Source organism: Lichenostomus cassidix, chromosome 1, assembly GCF_008360975.1.
Source record: "Lichenostomus cassidix isolate B80296 chromosome 1, HeHo_3.0, whole genome shotgun sequence".
NCBI classification, from domain to species: domain Eukaryota; kingdom Metazoa; phylum Chordata; class Aves; order Passeriformes; family Meliphagidae; genus Lichenostomus; species Lichenostomus cassidix.
In genome coordinates, this window is record NC_139479.1 from 109427337 (window position 1) to 109454194 (window position 26858).

The 26858-nt window shown below is 39.1% G+C and overlaps 1 long non-coding RNA gene across 2 annotated transcripts in view; it reads left to right on the forward strand.

Moving 5' to 3' along the window:
* The window catches only part of LOC146445520 (uncharacterized), a 164752-nt gene that overhangs the window by 103615 nt on the left and 34279 nt on the right, over positions 1 to 26858 (forward strand). The window contains exon 3 of one of the 2 annotated variants that reach the window (XR_014855226.1): positions 21191 to 21291. The exons of the other annotated variant lie outside the window; for it this stretch is intronic. This is a non-coding gene — a long non-coding RNA (uncharacterized LOC146445520). The remainder of the gene's footprint in view (positions 1 to 21190; positions 21292 to 26858) is intronic. 2 annotated transcript variants of the gene reach the window in all.

Sequence of the window (26858 nt, forward strand, 5' to 3'; positions counted from 1 at the left end):
AAAATCTCATTAGGATATTGGTCCTATCTCAGACTGCACTGCTCTTCAGGAAGCTATTTCCCTCTGGCTTTGTACAGAAAAATGCAAAGCACTGGCCGTGCATAGGGGGCATGCAGTGGCACCAAGGTGACACTCTGAGGGTCTTTGCCAGCTCATGATCAAAGAAATGAAAGGAGCAATTCACACACAAATGCTGTAATAATGGTGTCATGAGGCACTAGTGGCTTGCTGCTGAAGGGAAAGGAAACAAATGAAAATATTTCTTAACTGGTAAATGTGAACTTAGTTGAACTTTTTAAAAGTTTAAAAAAAAACCCCGTAAATGATGTTTCAGGCCTTTTTATTCTTTTTTTTTTTTTTTTTTTTTTTTTAATCCTTTTGAAAGGAAACCATGTACCAGTTATAATCCTTTAAGATAGCAAAATTCTTTAAAATAAATTGTCAGGAGAGATCAAAGAATGAGTCAGGGATGTAGGAGAGGCTATGTCATATCCAATAAATAATGAGTGCTGCTTTAGCATGTTGCCAAAGGCAGCCAGGATCTGGTCTTTTACATAAAGCACTGGAAGCCTTGGTGTACATGTTAGGTAAACATTGAAGAAAAGAGGAGATAAAAGTAAAACCAAGGTAATTTTGAGCATCTTCCTTTGGTTATAGATTATTTTTCCTGATCTGTTATCTGATCAGCTGCTGGGACTGGTCAGACCTTGTGCAGATATTAGCATGGATGGGAGAAATGCTACAGACAGGGAAGGAAGAAGCTGATAGCTACAACAGCACAAAGATGATTCAGCTATAAACAAGCCACAGGTAGCAGGGAAAATTGCTTGGCTCTACAGCTCAAATTAAAAAAAAAATCAGGAGAAATATCACCACAGACCTCTCTCTTTTTTTCTCTCTTGTAGCTCAGAATTTTCCAGAGTTTTACAGTTGTTTTCCTTTGTCCTGTTAATTTCAGGTGTCCCATGTTAATGTCACCAATGGAATGCCCTTCTGACAGCTGATATCAAGCCCCATGTAAGCAGGGTAATATTGGGGGTCTAGATCACAAGACATTTACTCCAGAAAGATAAATGTGATTTAAATGACTAAATGTTCTGCTAAATACAGCTGTGCACCAGAACCAAGGCATATCTAAAGCTTGGCCTTTAATATTTCTGTATGCTTACAGCAGAGTGTCTGTGGTTGCTGTGTTGCAGGAGAGTCGTGGGTCATTCCAGAACAGAACAAGCCAGAAATTGTGATCTGTGTGTTTCTGGCAGTCTGCTGGGTGGGTGGGTGAAGAGCCTGGCAAATGTAAATCGTGCAGTAGGAGTGAATGTTCCCATCTGATGATAGACAAGTCTAAATGGGGACTTTAATTAGCTAAAAATATTAGCTCTTTTAGCACAATAAAAAAGTATGTGAGCTGGTGGTGAAAAAGAAAAGAGGAGGATTAATGGAACACATTCTTATGAGTCAGTGGCAATATCCAGCTAGTTATTGAGGGTTGGATTTGGTTTGGCTTTTTTACCTTGATGAGATGTTAGGAAGCCCTTCCTCATCTGATTTTCTTGGAAAAAGCAGACCTTGCCAGGCTGGAAAAACAGATTATATGTATATTGTTAAAGTTAGAAAAAATAGAAATATTAAAGAAGACATCAATACATTTATGTTTGGCTAAATAATTCCATTTCAGAATATATATTTTGCTTAGAGTCTCATAACTTAGTCCTGATTTTCCAGGCAAGCAAAGAGTATATGATCCTGTTCTGTCTCCGTGCTGCTTCCACTTATTTCTGAAATTGTTACCCAGTTCAGCCAAGACTTAGATGGATTAGGGGATCTCAAAGATGAAAGTCCTATTTTGTGAAAACTCATTCAGGAGAAAAACTGGAGTCATTGCTTCTGTGGAGGAAAATTCACAGCACCAGGTCAATAGTTGATTGGCCTGATGGCCTCTTCTCAAAGTAAATCCAGGGCTTAGGAGAAGTGTTGAGGCTGACTTTGCAGAGAGGGAAAATAATAAGGCCCTGTTGACACAGGGAATAGGGGTTTAGGTCATATGCAGAATTAGGAGTGTGCTGGCAACAGAGGGATATTGGAACCTGTCTCCAGAAAAATCTGCTCATCATGGGGCTAGTTGTCTTCCCTTTCTTTTCAGCCCAGATGGTAAAGCCAGTTCCCACATGGAGATAAAATTATACTTCTATTTCTTTTAATTTTTTTTTAATGGTGTTAGCCCTACTTTACTGTGGGTTCTGTGGTGCTGAATTGAGGTCTGTACTCCAGAATAATTCCTTAAATTCTCTGAGGAGTTATTTCCATCTCTAGTGTTTGTGCACCACACTGTGGTAGGTGTCATACAAACAATACAATGTTGAGCCTGTGAAGGAGTCTCAGTAGGAGATGATTAATTTATAAGCATGATTTTTTTAAAAATCAAACTTATTTCCTATCCACCAAAGACAAATTCCCTTTTAATATCCCCTCTTAATTCTCTATGTCAATTTTCTGATATTGGCCTGGTATTTCTCTGATATTAGCTCTTCCTTAAGTGGACAGAGGGATTTTTTGATGCATCTCATTCCTTTCCTGAGTGTCTGGAAGCAGAGAAAGTGAAAATACTGAAGGCAGGTGAGCACAGGGTGGTGGCAGGTTGTGTTTTCTCCCACCTGCTCTGCTCCATGAGCTGCTGAGCCCTGGCCCAGGGCAGAACCTGCTCTGCCAGAGCCTTGCAGGGACAGCTTGAGGAGCTGCTTCTTCAGCCATTGTGTGCAGAGAGGAGCAGGAGAGGAGGTTTTAAAAAACAAACAAAGCAAGCAAGCCCAGGGCTGGCTGCACCTGTGTACAAAACAGGCCGGCAGGAATTGCCATGCCCTATTAGAGCACTGGTCTGTTGCTTCCTGTGTCCAACCCCAAATCCCAGCCAACGCCAGATGCTCCAAAGTGTGCAACCAGGCTCTGTGCAGCAGGCAGCCATGGTAGCAGGAGGTGTGACTATTAATACTTACTTCTTTTTTTTTTTTTAATTTCTTTTCTTGGAGGCATAATAAATGAATTTCAGTACATTCTTTTCTCCTAACTTTACCTCAAAAAAGGGTTTTATTCTCCTACTGTAATACCAGTTTCCCAGTCATCTTTGCTAAGCAGTTGAAGGATTCACTGTGTTCTCTTAATAGTGGTTTAATTCTGTAGGTATTGATAGCTGGGGGAATTCATCTGCAGTTAAATCTGCTCTTTGGCTGTGTGTAGTAACTTCTCAGGCAGGTCATGTACTCCATTCCACTGCTATCTCCTGTTCCTCTGTATATTTTTCTGCATTTTGCATTATCATTTGTTAAATACATTCCAGCCTGCAATTTATCTTAGTCAGCAGTTTTAGGACCTTTGTGTCTCTCTGCACACCCAGGGAATTTAGAAATAAATCACTGCTCTTACTAGTTATTTTTTAATGCAAAAAATGTTTTAGAGAAAGTCAAGAGGGGCCTGGTCAATATTGTCTGGGCTCTCCTGTGCAATAAAACATTTTCCATATGCTTTCCCAAGTGGTAGGAGAATCCTGATTCAATTCAATTTTCTGTACTTGCTATTTTTAATTTTTAATATGTATGTTTTTCACTGAATTCAAGCTCTGCTGGTTCAATTTCATGTGTTGGAGATAATGCAGGCACTAGTCAAAATTATTTTTCTACCACTTATGCATTGATTTCTGTTGGCAGGTTTTACATTAAAAGACTCTTTCTGAAATATTTTGTAGGTTAGATAATGCAGAATAAGCTAAGAAAACATGAAACTGCATACAGCACAGCTTTGTTAGGCAGGGTTTCTTAGATATTCAAAGACAGAACCTGTTTCTAATAAGATGTTTCCTAAACTACATTGCTTTGCTGAGGTAGAAACTGCATTAATGTAAGACAAACATGTCTCTTCTTTCAAACCTGTCAAAAATAGGGTTCTTTGAAGTGAGGAGAAGTATTTGCATAGAGATCTAGGTCTCCCTCCTGCACCATTGAAACAAGGGAGATTCTGAGTCTGATCTTATGGTGGTGTGGGGTGGAGATCCTGCTCCTGTGCAGTGTATTACCCTTGCTGGGCTTGCCTGCCTTATCCAATTATTAACAAAAGGTGTAAATGGGCTTCTCTGGTGCTCAAGAAAGAGTTCCTGTAGGAGCTCCTCTCCTCACCACACACCTTCCAGAGCCTTGAGACTGAGGATGTTCAGGGGCAGAGGCTGTTTGCCCATCAATTTGTCTGTCGCTCTCAGCAGGGTGAGTCCTCTGCAGCGCTGGGAGTCGCTGAGCACTCAGGTAATAATGCGTAATGAATGATCACGGAGTAAGAAATTGTTGTGAGGATTGTGTAAAATTGATTCAAATGGGAGGCAATTGTCACAATTTGTTTCAAAAACAAAAGCAGGGCTTTTTAACGGAGCCATGGCTATAATGCTTCGTTATCACAATCAAGTTTCTGTCAAGAACTAAGAAAGGCTGGGAGCTCCCAGGGACCCCTCTTGATAAAGAAGTAACATTCACTTTTTGTTTGTGAAATTAGTCTACAGGTTTAACAAATTATAAATAATTGCTGAAATGAAAAATGATTGAATAATGCATTCAAGGGACAGTTTTCATATTAGCAAACTGATCTGGTGTACATTCAGAGGAATTTTCTGCCGTGTTATTTAGCAGCAGGGATCAGAAATATTCATTTCCTCACAGTAAGATGCATCTAAGAGTTTCCTTAATTTGGAGACAATTAGGACTGGAATGTGGAGGGACTATTGCAGTGGAGTGACTCATGCCATACTTATTAGGGAACAATAAGATTACTTTAACTTCTGAAGCAAAGCTAAATCTCCAAACTACTTATTTTTAAATAACTGCAGACTATATATGAATGGGGATAATCGGATTCTAGAGATTTTTCTGTTACTGAACCAACAAAAAGCTGACACATCTATTTGCTGTGCCTGAACAGAATGAAGGAAAAGAACAACAGTCTAGAGAAAATGTCTTAAGTTTATAAGTACAACTGATCTTTGCATGTAGGCATTAATACTTCTGGTATGGTTTTTGAAGTTTCCAAATATTGGTAGATGGAGTTATTTCAGCTGAGGCAGTGGGCAGAGCTTTGCAGCTTGTGCTTCCTTATCACTTCATCAAAAATACAGTCCTGATATGTACAGACAATCCTGAAAGAAGGCAGATATTATCCTGCCAATGTGCCTACCCTTACCTATTTGTTATGTGGCAAGACTGCTATAAATATGGATTTAAAATACGTGGCTGCCTCTGCCTCCATCTGGATGGACATAATCTCCTCAAACTTGCTCCCTCTTCAGACAGACATAAGACTTTCAAATGGTCATCTTTCTGCCTTATCAATCTGAAAGTCATCATTATATAAATATTTTGCCAGAAAGTCCATTTGCTCAGAAATCTGTCAAGAGTTGCTTTTCAGGTTTTATAGCTTTATTGGCGTAAACAACATTTCACATAAAATTGTCCGTGTGGGCTTCAGGGCTAAAAATTTTACTAATAAAAGTTCTGATGACACAAACAGATTTTGGGCAGAAGTAGGGAGTCACTGAACTAGGAGACATCATCAAAAATGAGGCTGAAAATAGTGTGGTATTGTCATGTGCAGCCTTTGTGGCTTTTTTTGTTACTCACTGAACTTCAAGTGCAGTAAGAGACCATAAGGAAGGAAGAGGTGAGGTCTGGGCAAAGGAGGAGCTTTATAGACATGTGGAGTCAGAACATTTGAGCTGAATAGGTGAGAGGGAGACTATGGAAAAGGACAATGACTTTGCTGCAGCTACAGCAAGAAAGGAAGATGAACTTGTCCTGGAGGCAAGGAGAGAAGAGGAGCAGGGAAAATGAGACGAGGAATCGTGGTCATTGCATAATGAAGAACAGGCTTAGTAGTAGGAATAATGATGAATGATCAGCTGTACAACCCAGAGACAGAGAGAGCTGTACAGAGATAGCTGCAGGGGAAGGAAGATGGAGAGATAATTACACAGAAGTAAATCACAAAGCAATATGTCTGTATAAAGAATTTAAGTAGGAAGTCAAAGTAAAGAATAAGATTTTTTAATATATTTCCAGGTGCATTTCAGCTCCGATAGAATTACTTTAGATATTTGGTTTTTTTAAAGATGAATTAGGAAGTTATTTGCACCATCCTTCTGAGGGAGGGGTGTTGTGACATTTGCTACAAAGTACAAGGATTTTCAGAAGATAGTTTGCCTGTTTACAGTCAAGGTCTCAAGAGACTCTGAAAGGTTTTGAGGCATCAATACAATAGCCAGTAGCACACTGTTTGAATTCTCTCAAAATCCAGACATCATTTTTTGCAGATATAATTGATGGATGCTGAACAGTTTTTGAAAGTGTGCCCTACAGTAATCATACCATTTAAAAATCAGCTCCTCACAAAAAGACCTCTTTTTTTTTCTCCTGAGATTTTTGGGGGTTTTTTTCTTTAGATTTATTAAAATGGGAGAATCTAAGGGAGTAACATGCATTTTTTCCAGTGACTTAGGCAATAAGGCTATCATTAAAGATTATTGCTGCTTACCTAAAACCACATTCAACCAGAAATGGGAGAAATGGGATACCTAGTGAAAAGTAAATTCAGTGTGATCTCACAAAAGTCATCTGAACAGATAAACTCTGAACACGTCAATTGCATTTAGTAGAGTTGAGGATGCTTTGAAATCACAGGAGAATCGTTCATTGCTTTTAAAGACCATATCAGCAAAAGAGCTTGATAAAAGAACAACAATAAAAAACTGTGAGTTGCAGGAGCTTTGGAATAACTTCACTTAAGATTTCTTTTTTTCTTTTTTTTGCCTAACTGTGCAGATCATTGTGATCCTAAATGTATAAGATCTTAGAAAAAGCAATTTACTTATCCAATTTCTCAGGGAAGAAAAAAAAACGCAAGAAAAATTCTAACATTCAAAAACTAAAAATGTAGGGAGCTCATGACTCTGTTTGCATCCAGCTGTGAGCCATTACTCACATGAGCAGCCTCACTGATTGCAGAGGGGCTATTTGTGGATGCTGGAGCTTCCACCTGGCAGCAGAGCCAGCAAACTGCACAGAATCAGACACCAGTGTGGGGAGGCAGGCTGGAGCAGGGAAAGGCTGTTCTGCCTGTGTAGGATGTGTCTCAGGCTCTGGTGGCACTCACTTGCACAAGGTTTGAGGGCAGCAGCTGCTTTATTGCCCTGAAGCCTCTGCTCTGCACCCCCTCACTGGCCCAGAGGCAGGAGCAGTAAGCAAGGGATTGAGAGGCTTACTTGGGTCTTGAGTAAGAGCAGCAGGACAGAAGGGAGAACAACAGAAGGTGAAATTCCCAGGCTGGTCTTTCTTGTCCCCTCACTTATCTGTTATTTCTTTCCTACTCCATTCCCTTTTCTCCCTTTTCTCCACACAGACCCCCAACTTTTCCTTTCCTCCTCACCTACAAATCCCTCTCCTTTATCCAATATCTCTCTCACTCACCTGTAGTCCTTTCTGCCACATGGAGAGCCTCAAAACTTTATTGCATTCCTGTTGCCACACAAATATAATTTTCCAGCTCCTTTTGCCCTTCCTGGCCCTTCAAGCTCTGCCCTTCACCACGACACGAACACCTGTCAGCAGGTGACTCCTTCAAATCTGGCCTGCCGCTTATGCTGCTGAATTGAATTTGCTTGAAGGACCTTTGGAAGGACAAAAATGAATTTGTAGCTGAGAAGCCTTGAGCTTTCCCATCTATAAAAGAAGCTGAGGGAAGAATCAGATTTAAAATCCAGCTTTTAGTGATTCATATGCGAAGTAAGTTTTGTGGAAATGTCTTAAGTGGGTTGTGGAAGAAAACTTGGAGATCTCAGCTAATAGCTCAAAGCCAAAAGAATAAGGCATGATGTGTTAAATCCCCTTGCTAAAATCTACTTACCTATTCTAATTACAGAGATGTCTCATCAGGGCACTGACATACGGTATAGAACCTACTCCTCAAAATGCTTTTATCATCCTAGAAATTTATGGTCAGCTCACAGGAGAAGAAATGTGACACATGGAAAGGGCTAAAAACGCCCTGTACCCTTGTTATATTTCCTCCCTTGGATTCAGGGCATGGGGTGAGTCTGCTTCTGCTAAATATTCAGAGTATAGTGGGCAGCTCTATGAATGCCAGCTGTCACATGACTGTGGAAAACTGGAAGGATAAGTGGCCTAAGGTTATTCTCTTTGACTTTTTTTTTTTTTTTTTTTTTTTTTTTTTACATTGCTACCCCTAATATTCCTTAAACAGCATTTTTTGCCCGATATAGAATACAGCTGAAAAGATCAAAAAGCAGTATAAAAACAAATATAGTCCCTGGGAAGCCAATGTCCCTTTCTAGGAAAATATCTTCATTCAGTACAATATTTACACAAATACTTAAGTTTATGATAAAATAAATATGTGTTGGAGCAGGTGCTTCAGTGCTTTCATGGATCAGAGACCAAAATCCTCACAAGCACCTAACTCCAATTGATTTTTTTTTGTCTTTAAATGCTCAAAGTATATCTGCAGGGAATATGGATGTTTTAAGATAGCTGTCACTCGATGTAAATGATGTGATTTTTAATTTTTTTTCATATAATCTGAATTGTTGTTGTTTTTTCCTGGAGTTTATTTCTCTATCTACAAAGCTAAAGATGATCCATGATTCAGTTCTGTTGTTTAATGGCCATTTTTGTGTTCAAGTCACTTGAGCTCAGTGCTCTGTCCCAGCTGTAGAAATTTTCTGCCCTTTCAGGTGAGTGAATAGAGTCACCAGGGTATGTGAATCCCTGCATTCATATTTATTTTTGTAAGAGCAAGGTGCCTAGACAGCCCCTCAGAAAGCTCATTGAAGGTCTAGACTACTAAAAGTGTGCCTCACAGAGCTTAATCCTGGTGAGGATTTAGCTCTGATCAGCTATGTTGAAGCAACAAAGAAATGTTTCCTCACTGTTTTGCCTTTGTGGCCAAATCCACTATGTGTCAAAGCAAATCTCCCAAAGCATCCTTACACAGAAGATGGCAGATCATGGCAGACATACCAGTCCTTTTTCATTTTCCCTTACTATCAGACTAAAATGTATGATTCTCTCAATCTTCCTCCCGCCCTTTTTCAGATTCAGTTACCAGTTAATTATTCAATACAAACTGAGCAATTTCTAGCACAGAAAGTGAGCACCTCTCATCACTCCTGAATATCTGCCACTCCTGGCTAGAACACCTTCCTTGAAGCTAGCGAATATAGGTTCAAACAATCTTAAATGGCATCCCCCCCTATTTCTGTTTATAAACTTGAAAATGTCTGCAGACCCACCAGGCTGTGCATCTGCTGAGCCCAGCAATCCCAGAATGTGTCAGATTTAATCTGTGAGGTATCCAGTGTGTCTAAGGCATGCTGAACTCAGAGCACGTTTGCTCTGAGTTGATCCTGAATCTACAGTGGCATTTGTCTGGCACTTTGGGGCATCCAGATTTATTGCTCAGATGTTCAAAATCCTCAGGTTCTGCTGGATGGAAAAATAATTTATCTGAAAAAAACTCAAGCAGTTAGTTTGATTCAAAGGGAAAATTATTCTGGGTGTGCCAAAAGCCTCACTTTGCATATGCAAGGAGTTAGCTATGTGTAAGACTCTGACAGCCAATGGGGTGGACTTTGGTAGAAAAATTCAGTCATTAAATACAGGAGAGCCTCTACCTTGTGACAAACAACAGATCTGGACATCTCTAACTTCAAGATGAGGGAAAGAGTCAGAATCCCAAAAGGATACCACTCTGAAGCTCATTATAATGCACCTGCGTGTCTTGAAAAAGCATAACTGCATCTTGGGTGGCTTAGGTGACTCCTCCAGCAAACTCGGGTTGGTGAGAATCCATGTAATATCTCTTCCAACATGCTGTGTGTTATCCTCACCCTGAGCAAGGGATTGCAGTACACAGCAAAGAATCTAAAGGGTGGGAAATGCAGCCTAGGGTTGGAAGCTGTGATCTTATGGGTGGCTGGCTTGATCTTGTGCCTGGCGTCCAAAAGGAAGTGAGCTCACTTTTTCCTCCTGCATATCCAACTTTGATAGCTGTCAGATGCCTTTGGAAGTCATGTTCCTCCTTTCCACTTTTGGTAGAAGAGGCCTTTCAGAGCTGCTCACCAAATGTCTTGTGCAGCTTTTCTCTGAGGTTCACAGTCTATAAAATAACTTTTTTTTATGGATAGCCATGCTGAAAGACAATGAGGAGCTCAGTTATTCCAGTAATGGAGACAAGTATTGCAGTATTGGATTATTTCATCTAAGATAGATAAAATATTTCAGAAACATATTGAGTAAGGAATGCAACATCTTTACATTTTTTTACTATGTCTTGATCGCAGCTGGTGGCAAATGTATGTATTGGCTGAACTGGGTACCCTCAAAAAAGCTGAATATTTTTACACAAGTATTGCATGCAGTTTTGTACATCATGCAAATATGAGTACTCCTATATGTGCCCCCACATACCAGATGGGCCTTTTCACACCTGAAAAGGCTTGTATTAAAGTCAGATGTAAATAAGACTTTCTATTGTTTTAGATTCCCTAGTCTTACTAAGAATAATGAATATGGTATTAGATATCATGCATTAAAATTTGTTATTTAAAATACGTTACGTGATATACCCAGTGAAACTTACCCTGATGAGGGAAAAAATTACCAAGAGATGATAAAAACTGTAAGTCACACATGAATTACCTGGAGAATGAAACTTCCTTCTATTGTATATAACTTTTATAAAGATAGCAGCCCCACTGAAGATTTCATATTGCTAACTCTAAAATACAACAGCTTGCATGAACTTATGATAATATAAAAATGTTGGGAGTTAATTCACTCCTTTATAATGGTAAAGTTATTGAGCTATGATAATAATTTCTGTGGATTATATATTTATTGGGGGAAAAAAATGTGCTCTGGACGTTTAGTCATTGGGCTGGGAGAGATCTGGGTTTATTAATTCTGGCTGTTCTCCCAGAATTAAATGGTTGACCAAGAACATACTCAAATCCAAGGGGTTTTTTGGACAGAAGCCCATTTCAAGCTGCAGACCTTGCTGGTGTCCTAGAGTTTGGTGAGAGGGAAGCCTGGATCAACTGCCCAAAGTGTGCCACTCCTTGCCCTGGGCATCATTTGTCTCCTGGCAGTGTGTGGGGTAAAGGAGCACTGCCCAAGTCCGCCCTGCAGAGTAGATGTGCTGTTTGGTTCAGAGCAACTAGTTCCAGAAGTCTTTGTCATTTTCCTTCTTTTTTTATCATTCATTCTATTTCATTGGTGTTTATATTGCAGCAAGTATAAGAGCACTCGTAAAATACCTGCAGCAGATTTGATCTCCTTGGAGTCCTCAAGGCACCACTCTTCCCCAGATAAGATAATAATGATGTTAATAACCTCAGAGAACTTGTGACAAGGTGCTTAAAGTTTGTAGCCAAAATATCTAACCCAAGGTACCTTCTTGATTCAGTTTAGTTTACCACAGCGATGTGAAAGCGCTGAGCTTCTCCAATGTCCTTCAGTTTGAGGGCTCTCCTCATGTAAGTGATAGGCAAAGTCACCACCATTCTACATAGCTCAAAAGCTCCTTTTCCTCTCAATTTTCTTGCTGGAATTACCTTTGAGACAACACTTTCCCCCTCACTCCTAATAAGATTATGTAGCAAGAGCTATTTCTCAAGTGGAATGAAGCCTGTTGTGTTTTAAAAATGTTGGATTTGCAGTGCTATTTTTCCCAGTTATTTATTATTTTTTTAAGTAAATATTTGGAGTCCTCCATTCTGGTTCTTTGTTAGACATTGTGCTACACATGTGGGCTCTGGCAAATTGAGAGCTGTGGGAGCAATTCTGATCTGAAACAGCCTTCTGGTAAACACGAAAATGAGTGTATACCAATTTCAGAACCTCTCTATCTCGAATTACCAAAACAAACAGCTTTGAAATTGGAAATGTGTTCACCCTGGCCCTTCAGCCTGGCAGAGCAACCTTGGCCCCATGGAACGGAAACTATGCATTTGAAATATCCCAGGCACTATAAAAGTTTGGTGGCCAAATATGGAGAAGGCTATGAGCATTCTGGCTTGAAATACATAAGGAAGGGAGGAAAAAGCTGTCTGGATCCACAAAATAATGTGAGACCTTTCTGTTGTACAGGGTTAGCCAAAAGCTCGTCATTTTTCAATGCAAACAACCACTGTAACTTCAAGAGTCTAGAATTCCTTGGATTCTTTAGTAACACTATTTTTCAGAGGCATTGCAAATGTTGTAATGGGAGCCACAGAATGATTTTGTCTGTACTCTGTTTATTGACAATAAAATAAGTGACATGATTTGTTTTTACCTCTACAGTTACCAGTCTTGAAACTTTTTGACAAAAGCCAATATACCATGCTTTATAATTGAAATTATTAAAATGTAAGTTAAAATTGCCAAGCACGCCAATTAAATGTACACAGGGAAAAAACAATGATCACTGACTTTAATGACTAAATAACTTTATTAGATCTTCTGAAAAGATTATGGAAAACAGTAATAAACTGACATAAGTCACATTAAGAAGGTTTTCGTATGGTTAAAACACATGCACTTGGCAAAAATTTTCAATGTAGCGTGGTTTTCAGGCTCGACCACTATTTTACACACATAATGGGCAAGAGCTGACTGAAAACAGTTTATCTTAATAGTATTGATTGTATCTGTGGACTAAGTGCTCAAACATATTGTTGCTAGATTCAGTGTATTTATGGGGATCCTAAGAAGCAGGTAATTAGAGCATTGCAATTTTATTTCCAACATCAAATAGCAATATGAGTCTGTGAGCCAACTTCACAGATGGCATAGTCAACTAACTCCATTTATTTCATTGTGATGTCCTTATTCAGTCCACCAATTATTTCAGAATTAAACAATATTTCAGAATTAGGTCTATCATTTTGTCTTTTTCCTTGATGATCCTGAACCATTCTAGCCAGTGCTGTCCCACTAATTTGCAGTTATAGCCTGGATTACACTCAGGGTACAACTGGGAGCTGGTCCCATTTCTCTGCAGATATATTTAGGCACAGCAGACATTTACAGGCCTCCCCAAAGTTGTGTGTATCTTATCAGGATAAGCTACACAATGGAGAAGCTGTGTGGAAAAGCAGATATTGCTGAAGATCCAGCAGGCACAGCTGTTGGCATTCTTGTGTTTCCCTTTGGTGTGGCTCCAGGCTGATCCCATGGACTGAACACCAAGGAGAGTTCACAGAGCACATCCTTTGGTTCACTTTGATCCAAAAGGAACCAATCTGTGCACACTGAGTCTGCATTGGTATGCAGAACAAGGCACGGTGAATAGCAACAGCCAGAATATAATTGCTGGCATGAACCAAGATGTTAATGTAGAACATTCTGTAAAATATTTTCAAAATCACTCAGAGCCTGGAGAGTAGGTTGGATAGTTTCAACTTTCAGCAGTCTAGTTTCAAGTCAGAATCTTCAGCCTAACTTGTGAGAGGTAACCCATAACACAGGTTGGGAATTCCTTCCAACATGCTCTCATTATCTTCCCTCTTTTTTTGTTTTACAATGTCCAGCCATGCCTCCCTTTAGATAAGGAAAGCTGCACTGATTTGAGGTTTTTCCTTTCTTTAATACTGTCAAAAAAGACTAAGATACGAACGTAATTTGCTCAAAAAATCTGTGCAATGAAGGATAGAAAAGCAATGAATCTTCCAAAGACATGATAATGCTATGGAAGACAGAATAGAAAGTAAGAACTATTCAGGGCTTCTTCATCTAAGATTTTACAGTGTAAAGAAATCAATGGAGTACAGGATTCTTGTGTTTGTAACGATATCCAAGCTGCAGTAACTGTGTCAATTTGCTGAGATGAGTTTGTAGGAAAAGCTTTGCCTGTCCTTGTCTTTGAATTAATTGCAGTGTTAATGAGCAAGTCTTCACACATCTCATACAAGCACTTTAGCCTGATACTTTCCAAATCTCTGGAACGCTTTATCTTGTTGCAGCCAATGAGCACTTTAATAAAATATTGCCTCATTCTTCTTCACTGGATAAGTTATGAGAGCTTTGGTGATTTAAGGAGCACATACCTTCTTGATGCAGTTGAAGAGACAAATTTTTACCATGAACAAATGATGTCAAGTCCTTGACTCAGGAATTTTAGGTGAATAATACCCAAAAAAATTTACACTGGCAGCTCAAATATTCCTTCTTGCATGCTCTAGCATGACAGCACAGGAGTTGTTCTCACCAGTGAAGGAGAGGAGAACATACACTGCCAAATCCAACCTACCATTTCCAATAGCTGTGAGACATTTCAGACATTTTTTCAAATCTTTGAACAAACTTTGGGTAGTGATGGTAGAAGAAAACAAGCAAAGCCAGTTTTTCAATTGTAGTAAAGTTTCCATGCATACAGCAAGCAAAACCACTCAGCTGTACAGTAACAATAGATTTACAAATTTCATAACTTGGGAAGGAAAAATATTTATATACAGTTGTTTGAAAAGTAATTTGGGTTGATAAATCATTGGGCACCTCGTGAAATCCTTTTTGTCATTATATTATGTGAAAGTACAGTCCCAACAATTGTTATGTGCTTTTTCTTTGTCACTGCAATGCACGTTATTTATGTCATCATCATCATCATATACTGCATTTTATTTTCTTAGGCATTATAGGTAGAGGTATGTCTTTATGTGTATGTATCTTATGCATTATATATCTACATCCAAATATATGTGTGTAAAAGTACAGAGAGAGAGAGAGAGAAATGTCTGTTTGTGTGTACAGAATGAATGAACCTCAAATTAATGTTTTATGGTGTAGGTTGTTGCTCTTTCTGGCATGAGGGATGATCACATAACACTTTTGCCAAGATGCTGTGGAATAATTTCATTGTGGGTTCTATGAAATGCTTAAACCTCTTTGTGAGTGTAGTCTTACAAGACAAACAGGCTGAAAAATAGTCTGTAAATAAGACATGATTTTCACATACTGAATTAATTTTTCTCTTTGCTGTGATATCATCCTTTTTTTTTTTCCTTTTTTTTTTTTAATTTTGGGATGTTTTGGTCTTTCTGTTCATGATCACAATATAGCCACTTATAACAAAATCTGAAGTAACTTTTGGATTTGTTTCGTATACTTAGGAAGGTGAGACCTTCCTGGCTACATTCTCCAAGGGCTTTTTGCCTTTTATAATTTTCTGCAGCATCATCAGTCACAGATGAGGTGAACCTTGCAGTGCCAGGCCTGCAGGCATCTGTTAAGGATTTCTGCTGCTGTGACCACATGCAAAACCTTTCATCACTGAGTCTCTTCCTGACTGTAACTTGGAAATTTTTAGTTTCATTTTTCTACTTGAATCTTGCTGCTTTACAGGTTTGTTTCCTCGGAGTGCCACACTGGTTTATAATTCCTTCTCTCTTTGAGACATGAGCTCTGTCACAGCTGAGCATGCACAACACCCCTTGTGGTGTTTGAGTCACAGAGTGGTCAGTCCTGCTTCAAACTTAGAGAGCTAAAATAAATCCTCTGTCTCTTTGTGCCTCCCTTTAGCTTCTCTGCAGAGAAACAGCTTTGAGAGGAAAACTGCAGACCACGACTGCAATCTACCATAAAAACTGTAATAAAGCAAAATGAACTTAAATACTTCAGGCTTACATATGACCAAGCTGTAGGAGTCTTCATCCATTATCTTTATAATTCTACCTGCTAATGAGTTCTGCGACTTGCTTCTGGACCAAAATGCAGCTTATCAATGTTAATGAACCTTTATCGCTTTTCCCTTAAAAAGTTTGTGTGCTGAGCCTTTGGGCTTGAGGAGTTTTTCTAAGACAGATGCTTTATAAAGAGCTGTTAGTCTTGTGCAGCCAAGGATTTGACAAAATAAGGAGTTAGTGAGACCATTTTCCAGTGCCATTTCACATTCCTTAGGCATCTCCTTCAGAGAAAAGGAAAGATATGATACCTAGGCTAGTATGTGAGACATTATGGAAAAATGTTTCTTTTATTACAGGTCAAAACAGGACATTTAATCTAAATGTTTTTAGAAATTATTTTTACAATATTACATCTCAAGGCCAGCAAATGTATAGGTATACGAACATGAATGGTAGTTGACATAAAAATGCCTGCATTTGTGTTTCTTAGACAAGCTACCTAATCAGTTTAAGGAGTTATTTATTCAAACACTTATTCAGAAGCTGAAAAAATTTCAGGCTTGGAGATGCATTATTCTATGAATTGAATTTAAAACTGCAGCTGATTTCACACTGAGGTATAGGTCCTGGTTTAAAGAGTGAGAGGCAGACTATACATTTTCCTGACATTTTTGATTGCATTAACATTGGGTACAAATAAAATTGTTCTGTACCTCTGAACATAGACATTTTTCAGAAGGACAAAAATGCATGCTGTTTAAATATTAGATATCCGTGTCAAATATTCCTTTTGTACATATTCTCTCAGTATATTGGCATCACCCAGGTTTAACTTACTGCATTTCTACTTGAGGAATGTGAAAACCATTATTTGCTGGCTTCGGTTTTTTAACATTGATAGTTTTGTCACGTCATTCATTACAGCCTTCTGCTTCTCTTTGGGAAGCATTACTCCACTGGAGAGGAGCAATAGGATTTCATGACAGCAGCACGTTAGCCAAGACAATCGATTACAATTGTAATTTCTCACAGATGTTTTAACCCGGTGGGTTTAAATTGATATCCAAGTAAGTTTTAAGAGACTTCACAGAATGGATGTGCATCACCACTCTGCATACGGTTATCTTGCTGACAGTACAACGCATTATCTGTGAGGAAACACCATATGGCTTCAGCTCAGATGAGACAGCACCACTGTGGAGCAGATGAATTTCTCTAAAGCTGAACAGCAAAACTATAATGCACCATGCTAAAGTGCATATGTGAGGAAACCAAGAGTGTTATAAACACAGGTGACAGCCTGGCAGCTTTTCTGGAAGCATCACCTGTCCTCTCAAGATGATGCATGATGAATGGTTATTGGGTGTGCACCTCCTTCTCCGTTACTTAGTGCTTAGTGTCATTTATGTTACTTGTGCACTTGGGTTCTTTGGTAATACAATTAATAATGTTGTCAGTTTTGACCTCTAAAGACCTCTGCAGTAAATTGCATTCCCCGGTGCTTTATTTTAGTCAGTTGACTCTAAATCTGTGGGAAATGCATGTATTATAGAGAGGGTTTCTTAAAAGTTGTATTTCCCACTGGGCTGTCATAGCAGTTGACATATGGCCTCATGTTATGTGTAAAAGTTAGCACTGCACAAAACCCACTCCAACTCTCATGAAATCTATTAACAACTGGCTTAAATAGGAAATCTCACAAAGAAACTCAAGTAGAGGCATTTTTCCTGGGGTCACAGAGAAATTTGGGTTTTGCTAATGTTATTCAGTAAGTTGCTTGTGCCTTGGCTTTTGCAAACTGGTGCTTTGCCACTTTGCACCAAAATATTCTGGTGTTTGATATTTTGCTGAAATATCTGTGGAAAATTTTGTCAAAGTGGGTTTTGTTGTAATGTTTCCATTGGGAAAGTAAAGTAAAGAGATGGAAGAAAATGGGTTTCTTATATGAGATAACTTTTCTTTTTGAAATGCAAATGCCAAGGTCACCAGAGATGAGTTTAACACTTATTTCTTTTGAGCCAAGCTGGCAACACTTTTGAAATGGGATGGGTGTTCAGGTGAGACATCACTGCCTTTGCAAAAATAAGATTCCCTCCAGGTATTATTGAAAATATGCTATTTCTTCAACCCACCTGTTGGGTGTTGATAGATTTTGACTACTGATGCCTTTTTCCCCCCATTTTTTTCATGTATAGTAGAACTGTTTGGTTTTGCTGTTGTTGTTGGGGTTTTTTTTTAATCCTATATCAACTGTGATTTCTCAACTGCTAGGGCAACATTTTCCAGTAGACTGAACTTAGAATTTTACAACTGGAGGTGAAAGCTGATCCAGTACCCAGGCTGTCAACTACCCAGTCCCAACACAACACACTGTCAAACAACTCTAATTTATGCAACCTTTGTGAGGTATGCTGGAAAACAGCATAGGAAAAAAACCATTCTGACACATCTGTTAGCATCACTCACCTTCATCACTGATATCACCTGTGAAAACACAGTCCAGAACCTCATTGCTCCCACCCTCTGCACAGAACTGATGGTAATTCTATTTGCAGGGCAGGGAGAGATGGTGAAAATAAAATTAGAAGTAGTGAGACTAGGTGTTTTCCCATTCTTTGCTGGACTATTTCTTGAGAAAATGGTGTCATTATCTAGTATGTGAAAGCAGAAGTATAACTTAAAGTTGGTAACAATAAGACACTGACAATTAGGGTACTGAAGACCTGACCTTGGCAAATATGAAACAGTTGTCCTACAGGTCTTGCCAAGTTGTTCTGTTCCAGGCTGAACATCCTAATACTGTCAAGAATCTTTTAGGCTTTCTTGTTCCCCTGCAGTCACTGAAGCAAAAGACCTCAATGTTCTTCTCAACAGCTCAATCATAGGAAGGCTTAGGCAGTATGGAAAGAAAAACAGAACTGGTAACAGAGAAAAAAGTGTTTAATGCTCTCAATGAATGCTGGCTAGTCACCTCAAATGCTGTGTAGTTTTCATGTTACCTGTTAAAAAACAGCTGCAGAAAAAAACAGATTTATTGGGGAATAAACAAAAGTCACACACAGTAAAGTAGAATTACAAGATAAAATTTAATACAAATTTATACAGGTTTGGGAGCTTTTTTATCATAGTGCTAAACTGACCTTGGTTTTCATTGCCACAGGATGAATAAGCAGAGAGATATTGATGTAGAAACAAGTATAAAAAGATACAGGCAGTTCTCCATTTAGATGTCATATTGCTGTTTTCTGCTTATAGTAGCGTAAATTTCTATGAAGGCTCTCTGGCTCCATGCTTCAAGAGAGGAAAAAAAAATTCACCTTTATTCAAAATACTTGATATTTAGAAAATATAGAGAGATCATTGATTTGGTCCATGGCATGATTATGTTTTACTCTAGGTATTATTGTACTAATAATTCTAAAGTCTTTGAAATGCCTCATTCAGGTTAGATGGGTTTTGTTCTAATTGCACAGAATAATCTTTATAAGAATGTCTTAATCTTCTTTTAATGTCAAAAATGAAGTAAAAATAATAATGACTTCATGTATAGCAAAGAAGTTTTGTGATTTCAGGGTGTATATTTTCCTTTTCTTCTAACTCTGTCAGTTGAAGGTCAGCACTAACAGACACTAAATTTGAAATTGTGTCCTCAGTCCTGAAAAAAGAGGTGAAACAATATTTTTTATTTTCATAAAAATAAGAGCACTAATTCAACAGCACTGGCTGCCTCAGTAGTTACAAGAAAAGAGCAGAACTGTCTGTCACAGTAATTCCCACACAAACAACAGAGAGGAGCCAGAATTCATCCTGTAGGTATATATTTTTATGGCCATCCATTGTGAAGTGTTTCATGCTCCAAGATAATATATCAAGCAAGTGCAGCGACTAATAGCTGCATTTTTTGACATTTTTGGATTTACTTTGACTCATTTTGAAAGGTGTTATACAGTGCTCAGCTTTAGTGTTTTGGGTTTTCATTACAGGCTTGGAGTTTGCTCATTTGGCTCTTTTTTCTGAGAATTTTCATTTTCTTATGCAGTTTCGTTCAATTGATTTCTGGAAAGATAAAAATTTGTGCTGGATATCTTAAGTGATAATCTCTCCTCAGTATTAATGCATTGACTGCCACAACAATTGCAGAAATTGGTCATGAGGTCTATAAATTGAGAGATTGTATTAGTGATATTAATTTCCTTTGGTTTTTAGACTTGTGAAGCCCAGTAAATTTCTTCACTGAGTTCCAAACAACAATATCTTCCTTCACTCTTGAGAAGAGTCTCAGCAAATAACAGTGGCCATGTAGGGGGAACTCCCTGGTCTTCCAAGCTCACAGAATTTTCTGCCTGATATTTTTTATCCATCCACTCATGGGTGAATGAAATATCTTTTAAATTATGCAGTTTTCTTGAGTATTGAAAATGCATAGAGGTTGTCTCATACATTTACCACCAACGTCTCTGGTAGTTATTATCAAAAAAACACTATAATGAGCTGTATTATGCCAAATATTTCCTAGGTAAATTGGTGAATTTGTAGCTATCCCTGTGATCAAAGTGGAATAATTTAAAGAAAGCTTAGATGGCCTGACCAAATAAAATGTATAAAGTAAATAATTGCATAGGATTTTTAAATCTATTTTCCCTTCCTGCTGCCCCTCTCCTTCCAGTTCCTTGAGGTTCATTCCTTCATTTCTTTTTCCTTACATTTATTTGTGGCTTTCTCCACCAGTCTCTCTTCTCCTTTGTACCTCTCAGGTATCCTCCAAAGACAGGCTTCCTATGTTTAGCCATCCTTTTTTCAAGGCACATGCTCTCAACTCGAGCATTAAGAACCAGAAAAGTGTAATTTACTCTCACTCTCTCTGCAGGCTAGATGAGTTCCATTTTCACAGTGTCACTTATGTTTTAAAACCCCTCAGATTCTTCTCCACTCAGGTCTGCTTGCTTTTAAGATCCCTGGTAGAGCAGAAGAATGTGATTATTCAAGGAACTGCAATTCAGGTTAAAAGTGGAGATAAATACAGAACATTTCTGTTGAGAGCCAAGAAAGTATAGAGAAGCTCAAAGCAGGGAGTCAGGCTGAGGAGGGAAACACCAAGAACCAACCAAACACTCATAAATGGTCTGATGGAGAGGTTTGAGAGTTCTTTGCATCATGCCTGTGGCTGCATTTCCAGGTAGTTCACTCAGACATACATCCCAACTGGAATGAAAGCTTCTCCTCACAGCATCTTTAACTTTTTTCACACCAACCTTTCATGAGCAATATGCTTTTTGTGCTTTTTCATCCATAATGTAGTAAAAAGCAGTTAGTAAATGGAGTTTGCCAAATAGTCCAAAATAGTTTTCAATGAATCATTTTTAAAGTACAAAGTGTTAAAATATCTCATTTCTATGCCACTGTCCCAAACAGTACCACTATCTTTCTTTTTTATATATTCTTTCTTTTTTATATATCTCTTTTTTTTTCCTTTGCCTTATTTAGGTTTCCAGTTCTATTCAAGGTGGAAAACATTCCTAACTTGGAAGCTGATGTGAAGAGACATATAGGTGACATGACTGTATAGCAGAAAAGAGCTGTAGAAGGTAGGAAAAACATAGTTTAATATATTGGTAAAAACATGTGTTTTGTTCAGGAAGTCCACACAGTTTAAAACACAAAGAAATCAGTTTTATATGGCAATTTTATAGAAAAAACACCCATAACTACCATTATACTTGACAGTGTTTTTAAGTAATTTTGTTTACTTTTGTGAGGGTAGGGAGGACAGGGGGGATTGCAATCTTCTTCTGACCACTGAAAAGTATTTCCATTCTACTCTTGTTCACTTTAAATACATTTCACTGTTCAAGCCTTTCACTGGCTCAGTAAAACGTTTCAGATCTGAACTCTATCACTCCACTGACTGAACTTTGCAATTTAAAACTAATGTGCTGTTGCACTGTCTACAGGCACTCCTAATGGACAACTTTAACATTGTTTAGATGCCAGGTAATTTGTTACAACCTGAATTTCCTCTTCTGCTCAATGGCTGAAAGTTAAATGTTTGCCATCGAAACCGGTGGTGTGTTGAACATTGATCCATGTGAGAACAGTGAACCTATGTCTCTGCAAATTTGTAAGTCATCTAAGAGGCAAAGCAAAGCTGACCTCGTAACGTCAAATCCCATTTAGAGCTGGTGAATAGGTTGGAAAGAAGGTACTTGATATCTTTTGAGCAGTATTAAAAATACACTAGTGTGCGGAAGGATGAAAGCCTCAGTAAATTAATGTAGAGAGGCTGGCCTTTCCAAATAATTTATAGGTGAATTTTGTCTTTTAGGAGGAATGGGATGCAGTTAATAAGTGGTGTGACTTCAGTAAACAGTTTCTGAGCACACAGGCTTCCAGATAAGTGTTAGAAGCTGTAGCTTTGCCCTTCTGTGTGCACTATTTTCTTTAAATTGTCTTTCCTTAAACCTCATTAGTAGTTGCACTTTCTAGCTTCACTCAAAAGTGGTAACTCACATCACTTAGCTCAAGCACCCGTTTGAGGTTGAAATACATATCTAACTGCATTTTACTAAAATATTCAGATTTCATTTAATCTATATTTTACTTATTCACTGGCTACCGGCCATGGGAGCACCCAGGCACAGAGTCATGGGGCTGGGCTGGTGCCCATGGTGACACAACCCATGTCAACATTCCAAATTAGTGTTTTCATTTCCCTCCAGGTGTCTGTGTTGTCCTAACTCAATAAATTCATTCTCCTGAAAGTCACATGTGAGATTTTTGGGGCTTCCAGACTTGCACCTCTAAAATCTGATCCACACAGCATGTAATTTGCTGCATAATTTACTGGACAGACATTCATTTTATTTGGCTAAACTAGCAGGCATTGTTCCTGTTTAATATTAATTTTTGTAGTATGGGAATTAATTTTTTAAGGACGTTATTAAAAAAAAAAGCTTAATAACCTATTGAACTGAAAATGTTTAGGTAATAAAGCTTTCACTTTCAGGTCTCACAAAGGCTCTGTGCAAATGCAAGAAAGAGCTTCATGCACTCTCTTTCCAGAGTGTCACTGCACCTTTTTAAACAGATATATACTAACAACAGCCAGGGCAGGACTTGGAATCGAAATCAAAAATCCTTTTGAAGGGCAGTAGCAATTTATCAGAATTGCCAGAGACCAGTGAAGAGGGTAGTTGCTGGATATGAAAACAAGATGTGACTGTGATGGTTGTGTGTGCTAATATATTTATGAATTTGGGCAGAAAGACGATCAGACGCTTCATCTGTGCCTAATGCAATTTCATGCAGATTCTCACCAGTTGTGACCTCTTTGCGTTGCTCCAGAATGTTATTCCTGAAATAGCTTGCCCTCTTCCTCCCAGTATTTTTTATTAGGCTTCTGCTGTGGCCAAAACCTACAAAATCTAACTATGCAGCCTGTGGAGTGCAATGCTTTCTGAGGAATTTAAGTGGAGCCAAAAACCAGGCTCCAATTAGACAGCTTGCTACATTCTCACCACGGAGAGGAGACAGCATGTAAACTACCCATATGCATTAATTATAATCTCCTCCCCTACCTTCCATTTTCCAGCTTGCCAACTCTCGGCCCAAAATGAATTCTGCCCTTCCTTTGTGGCTGAGACCAGGAGGTTTTGCCCCCTGAAATTAAAAGGAGATGGGCACAACCAAAAAAGGCTGCTCCGTGGGGACCCAATCAAGCTGCTGTGTGTTTTTTTGTTGTTTGTTTGTTTTTCTTTTTCACTGAGTCATCGGTGGTTAAGAGTGACAGTGGGGAACAATTAGTGTTTTCATAAAACTTAGACCTAGGGCTGAGGAGAGAGCAGGAAGCAATATATCTGTGGTGAGTAAGCCTCAAGAGCCATAATTTCCCTGTTTGTTTCAGTTCAGATGAGTGCCATCCTGTTGTTTGTTTTATAAACTGTTTAATAAACTGTAATGTTTATTAACAGTAATCCATTAAGATTGTCTCCTTTGAGACCTTTCCTGTACACTCAGTGCTCTGCACTTCAAAGAAAAACCCAGTTTTATTTTCCTCATTTCTTGCTTTCACACCCATTCAGAAATTTAATGATTTTATCTGAACTTTTATACCATGCTGCATAGAAAAAGAGATCTTAAAGCTGTTTAGACAACCTCTGCCAGCTTCAGACTTGTCATACAGAAAAATAATGAAGTCTAAAATATGTGTATGTGAGCCCCATCATCTGAAATCGTAACAGCTCAATTTCCTTGCTAGGATGTGGGAAAATTAGCTGTGCTATGTCACATGGTGGATCGAGGTGGGAGGTAGCACAGGTGGTCATAACAACTGCAAAGGTTTTATTACAGAAGGCTCTGCTCATTTTTAATAAAATTGTCCTTGAAACCCAGCTAGCCAGAAATTAATAGGAAGCTTGCAATGATTTTTTTTTTCCTCAGTAAAGCACTCTGAAATTTCACATAGCGAAAATCACTTATCAGTGCATCTAAACTGAGTTTTATTTTAAAATACAGTTTTTAATTAAAGTTTGCAATCCTGAGCCTGCTGCTAGTACCTGATATCTTGCTAAAAGGTCACAGCACTGGTGGCATTAATGGTATGAGAAGCTGATACAGGAGATTATGAATGTTCAAATTGTGTTACAGCGCAGGTTTATCATTAGCAGGGGCTGCAGCCATTCCTGGCTGAGTTTAGTGCTGAAAGCAAGGAGCTCTTTCCTTGCCATGGCTGTTTTCATGGGAAACAGGCCTTTTCCTAGGGTGGGTGTGAACAGGGAAAGTGCAAATTCTGGTCCACCATGGTCTCAGCTGCCTCTGAGGAGGGTGCTGCTGGCAGGGGTGTGGTGGGCAGGGTGGGATGGTGACTGCAGGGCAGTGATGCTCTAACCTCTGGAGACGACAGGGACAAAACACCTCCTGAGCTGTCCTCACCAAGAACAGGAGCTGCTCCGTGTGGCTTGTGCCCCTCACTCTTCAGGTGACAAAAGTGACTTTGCCTGTAGTGCTGGAAAGCCTCGAGCTGGCTTGGTTCCAGTTGTGTCTTGAGATGTAAACAGAAGATCCTTGAGCTGCTTTACTGCAGCTGACAGCGATACAGGGGTTAGGTGGAGCTTTGGGCGCTTGCCAGAGGAGAGATGAGATGCAGCAATTCTCAGAGTGGCATTGCAGAGCTAAAGAGAGCCAGTTTTAATTGGGAAGCTGTGAAAGGACCTTGGAAGGAGAGGCAGAAGTAGATGTTTCTTGCTGGGGCAGGGCTGGCATTGCTGTATCCCAAGCTCCTGGAGCAGAGCAGAGTCACAGCTCCTGCCTCTGGAGAGTATCCGAAGGAGTAAAGCAGCATGATGAACTTTGCACAGCAACTCGTGTAACTTCTGTGCTGCCTGAGCCAGCAACCTGAAGCTGCTGCTGTGCAGGGCAGGCAAAGGACATGGCTTGAAAATCCTCCAGTTTGGCACGGAGGAAGATGTTAAAGAGGCCTCAGAGCCAATGTTCTCCAGCACAAAGCGCAAGACTAAGCTGTCCACAAACAACCCCAAGGACAGATTGGGCATAGCCTTATTACTCTGGTCATAACTCTAAATTACTATTACTTTAAAAATATATTGGTCTAGTGAAAGCTGAAATTAAGTGGAACATATTGCCATTGCCCTCAGGGATCTGGCATGGAACCACCACTGAAAGCAGAAACAATCATTTGCAAACAGAACAGAAAGCAGAGTTCTGAGAGTCAGAGGCACTCGCTTCAGAACATCTGCCAGATGAGCCATGACATAAGCTCCAGCGTTAGCTTGTGTGTGTTGGGCTGTTGGGTTTTGTTGTTATTTTCTTTTAAAATTGCTGTTTGGTCTCAGATAAAGCCATGACTCTTTGCCAAAGACAGTGCTGAGGGTGAGGCTGCAAAAAAAGTAATTATGTCTAGCACAGGGTCTCTGAGAGAGCGTATTTCCAAACTTGTGTTATCAATATGAAAGTGAGTTAGCAATAGCAGAGTTTTCTAAAACATACTAAGATGTTCAGAATGCTTCAGAAAATAAAAAAAATAAATAAAAGGGCACCTTTAAGAAGTTTTTCTTAAGGACTGCAAAATCTGAGCCATGGCCTCAGCCATATTGAGGAAACCACCATGCCAAAAATACTACCTGCCATAGCTAAAAGGTAACTATAGAGTAAGATTTTTAAAAATGGGCTTCTCTCTGTTTACTTTTCCTATATACAAAAGAAACTGCTTGTTATAAACAATTATTCTTGGTTTTATGAACTATCTTTTCTGTAAATAGACAAACCAAGTAATCTTTCTAATTTGGAGCCTTGGGAACTGCAACACTTTCAAAAGAAAAGGTCTATGGAAATTGGTGGTGAGAAACAGAGGGCCGAGGTCACAGTGATATCAAGAAGCGACTTTTGTCATTGCAGGGAAATATTTGCAGAGGCAGAATAGGTTATGTCAGTGTAATTCAAAATGGGAGGGAAGCAAAGGTCTTCGTGCCCAAGATAATTTTATTTGGGCAATAACCTCCCCTGGATGAGCTGGCTGAGCCTGAGGATGTGATTCATCTGGTACTAATGAGCTTTCTACTGCTTCCAAACAGGTGAGACAACACAGGGTGTCTCAGAGATTAGCTGACTGCACTTAGGAATTTGCTTTCATGTGCTGGAGACTTTTTATTATGCTGACTGCTATTAGGGCTGTGCTTGGGTGAGGAAGGTGGAAGAAATAGAAAACTGTTTTTCTAAGAAGATTTTTGTGCAGGAGTCTGTGTTAGAGGTTCAAGGCCAAGCAATAGATCTTGGAAACTCAGTGAGTTTCTCAACACAGCTTTTGTGTTGCTCAGCAGCCAGGAAACCAAACTAGGGATAATGGCTTTTGGGAAAGGTAAAGACTAAACAACTTTCAGCTTTCTCATTAAAATCTTCTCATTATTTAAAAAGATGTTCACCTAAGACAGCAAGTTGCTGTTTTGTATTTCAGACTTCCTCTGAAATTGGGCTTCTGAAAAGTTTATATGCTGTTAAGCAGACAGAAAGAGTAAAAAAATGGTACCACCAAGGTAACGCCAGGAATTAAATCCAGGCTGCCTTACTCCCCCACCCTACACACAGCCTGAGGATGCTGATTTGGGCAGCACCAGGCTACTCTGTATTAGTGAGTGACACA